We start from the raw sequence: 3,800 nt of genomic DNA, 5'->3' as shown, positions 1-3,800 counted from the left end.
TGTGCGCTCAAGATGTAGAGTGTTTTGGGCGAATATATAGGGAGAGATGTAATAGGAGGGGATTTGAGGATTCGGGTTCTGGGCGCGGAGCTGAGCACACGCGCGTATGCGCGTGTGCGCGTTCTTTGTCTGTTTGTGCGATTGTCTGATGATGTGGCTACACAGTGTATGAGTATTAAAGATTGTACAGTTTACCACACAAGTTTGGACCTACTTCATCATTTCGACGTGAACGCTCATTCCTGTTTACATTTTGGTGCTCGTGACAGTCCAACATCTGGGTATCCCTTTGCGGAGGCAACGCCCCTCCCCTCCCCCCTACCACCTCCCCCCACCTTTCTCCTACAACCAAGAACCTTCCCTTTATACATTTCTAGATAACAATGGACGTCGCGCGCGCCCGGACAACCACACCTGCTGCCCACATGTACAACAACTCCCTCTCAACCGTTTCGCATCTCCATCATCCATACTACATCAAACACGCTACCGCCGACCAACACATTATGCAACCACAGTCCCTATATTTCCAATCTCTCAACTACTATTTGTGACATCTGCAACCTATACTTTACATAACGCTGAATGCCGACGTGAGGCAGGGGAAGGCAATCGCCTGCAGCAGGTAGGCGGCCCACGGCGGCAACGTGCGGCGCGCGTTGTAGGCGTCGACGAACATGTAGCAGGCGCGCGAGAAGCCGAGAGCGAGCAGCAGCAGGTTGAGCGCGACGAAGTAGCCCTTGCCGACGACGTGGACGTCGGCACCGATGCGGAAGACGCTGTAGAGCGAGTAGAGACCGAGCAGCGCGAAGGCGGCGCCGACCGCGTACACGTGTAGTTCCCACGCCTCCCGCCAGGTGCGCTTTGCGCGCTCCCAGTCCGGCACGGGCTCGGCGTGCGAGAGAACGAAAAACGGGTTCGGCCACGCTGTTGCCTCGGCAACCGCATCCCCGCCGGTGGCGTCTTCCGGTGCGAGCCGGGAGGGCGTTGTTTCCGGTTCGGGTGCCCGGTCGGTGTCGATCATGGGGCGTTTCCGCGTGAAACTGGTTACCTCTGGCGTCGGTCGCGTCGCACCTGCGCCCGGCGTGCCACTCGGCGGCGCTGCGTTCCAGTCCGTTCCCGCTGCAGGGCGTGTAGCATTGCCATCGGGAACGTCCGTCGCCGTGGGGCCTCCATCGGTAACCTCCCCCTCCGCCTTCTCCTCAGCCTCCTCCCCCACTCCCTCCCTCTCCACCACCTCCCCTTCTCCCTCCTTCTCGGCCTCCTCCCCCTCTCCCTCTCTCTCCGCATCCTCCCCCTCCTCGTTGCGGCTACCGCTCGCGGCCGCCACACCCCCCGCGTCGCCTACGGGCGCCGCGTCGCCGGTGGCGTCCTCTGGCGTGCCGCCGACGTCGTCTCCGTAGTCGACCGTCTCGAAGAACGGTATGGGCGAGGAGCGGCCGACGACGCCGACGACGGGAGCATCGTCGAGACGAGGCAGGGCGTCGCTGCCCGAACCGCTGAAGAAATAGTCACTGTCGCCGACGGCGGCGACGACGACCACGGCGTGAGAGATCGCGCCGACGAAAATGGCCGCGACGGTCACGAGCGCGTGAGCTCCCGACCTCCTCATGTTGCTTCGTCCGCCAGGCGGCGTCACGTCTCACGCATCGTCGCCGGTAGGGTGGCGCTGGCGGCGGGGCCGGACGACGTCGGAGGTCGTCGAGAATAAAGCGCCCCCTGGATTGCTCCCGCGTATATGACGGTTGGGTTCTGAAAAATAAGGAGAGAGAGAGAGGAAGTTTATAGTATGTTATGTTACGTTACGTTACGTTACGTTACGTTACGTTACGTTACGTTACGTTACGTTACGTTATGTTATGTTATGTTATGTTACGTTAAGTTATGTTATTTTATGTTATACCGTACGCTTGCAAAGTTCTATGCGGCACGTGGGTGTTTGTTATATACGGTATATTATATAACCCAGGGGGCCAACGTATATAGGTATACATTACGGTATTACGGTTATATACGTATTGTTATAATAGGTTATACACGGTATATCTATATAATATATATATATATATATATATATATATATATATATATATATATATATATATGAGGTAGATGTGATAGTTAATTAATTACGAGGATAGATATGATTGATGCTGCGAGTCAGCGACCGATATACGCGACCTAGCGAGAGAGGGAGAGAGAGAGATAGAGAGCGAGAAATATAGATATAGATATATTTATATATATATATATATTATATATATATAAAGCGAGAGAGAGAGAGCGAGAGTAGAGAGCGCGCGCGAGGGAAAGAGAGAGAGAGAGAGAGAGAGAAAAAAAAAGAAGCTACGCGTAACTTTTTCAGTGTAATCAGTTTTCATATGCACTTATTCAGACACCATAAGTAGGACGAGCAGACGTATCGTATCGGTGACGCTTCCAGTCTGTCTTAAGAGAGCCCGCAATGCTCCCCCAAACCACCTACACGTATATGTGCCGCCGCCTGCTGCTGAGAGAAAGTTGACGTGCGTGCAAAAAGCCGAAGCGCTTCTAAAATCAAATCTAGTAAGAAGCTTTCGCAGAAAAACGGAGCTCCAGTTTTTCGCGGGGTAATGCGAAGACAGGCGATAGGCAGTTAATAGTCAGTGTGGTGTATCCCACCAGTGTATCCCACCTCCCTCACCGCAGCCACTGGCTCTCTCTCTCTCTCTCTCTCTCTCTCTCTCTCTCTCTCTCTCTCTCTCTCTCTCTCTCTCTCTCTCTCTCTCTCTCTCTCTCTCTCTCTCTCTCTCTCTCTCTCTCTCTCTCTCTCTCTCTCTCTCTCTCTCCGGTGTCGTCAACCTGTAGATATATATCAGTAGCTATAGTTCATTAGACGTTAGTGAGCTATAATTATAGAGTACCATTTCCATATGCTGCTTAAAGAGCAGATTGATAGAGACTCGATCTGTCCCCGATCGCGATAAGCACAAGAGCAACAGTCAATGGACATTCAAAGCATCTTGTATAAGATTGGTGGTATTTTACTGGATTTGTGTTAATCGTGTAACCAGGTTTGAGAAGGCACGGATAGATTTCGGTTGATATAAATATATTACAATGAATTCCTATAGACCGTGCAGTGCGTATACATGACTTGCCGTGGAATTCTGTAGTATGCTGTCAGACCGAATACCGCGAGAAGTCGACTTAATTCTAGTCTGAAGCGACTGTTAACAACTTGCTAACACGATGTTCGATCGGACGTCAGTTCTTGCTATCCCGGAGAACGACGGAGACGTGCGATGATGATCTAATCATTGCGATAATGCTACCTGCTTGGTGCTAGTACACACTCATGCGGCGTGCCACAGAGTAATGAATAAATATTCACGCGCGCGGCTCCGCACGCTGATGACACTGATGCGGTCGCTCGTTGCTCTTAATGCCGCTAGTTACCACGGTAACGACAGCGTCATTAGGGATAAAAGTCGCACACGTTCCTGGAGGGCTTCAGTCGCTAAAGAGACATCTGAACAGCGTAATTTCTAGTGAACCACATCGAATGTCTTGTATAGAACGGCATCTGATCTGAAGACATCTGTGTTGCTAACTATGCAAACCGATTCTTCGTCTTTGTTTCGCGAGCAAACTCGCGATAATGACATCACGAACAACGTGCGGTACGCTCGGATACGCGAGCTAGCTGTATATAGTATATATAGTGTATATATAGTGTATATAGTGTATATAGTGTATATATAGTGTATATATAGTATATATAGTGTATATAGTGTATATAGTGTATATATAGTGTATAT

This window comes from Priapulus caudatus, unplaced genomic scaffold, assembly GCF_000485595.1.
Source record: "Priapulus caudatus unplaced genomic scaffold, Priapulus_caudatus-5.0.1 Scaffold1, whole genome shotgun sequence".
NCBI lineage: Eukaryota > Metazoa > Priapulida > Priapulimorpha > Priapulimorphida > Priapulidae > Priapulus > Priapulus caudatus.
The sequence above is the reverse complement of the archived record's forward strand: the minus strand, read 5'-3'. Positions refer to the sequence as shown.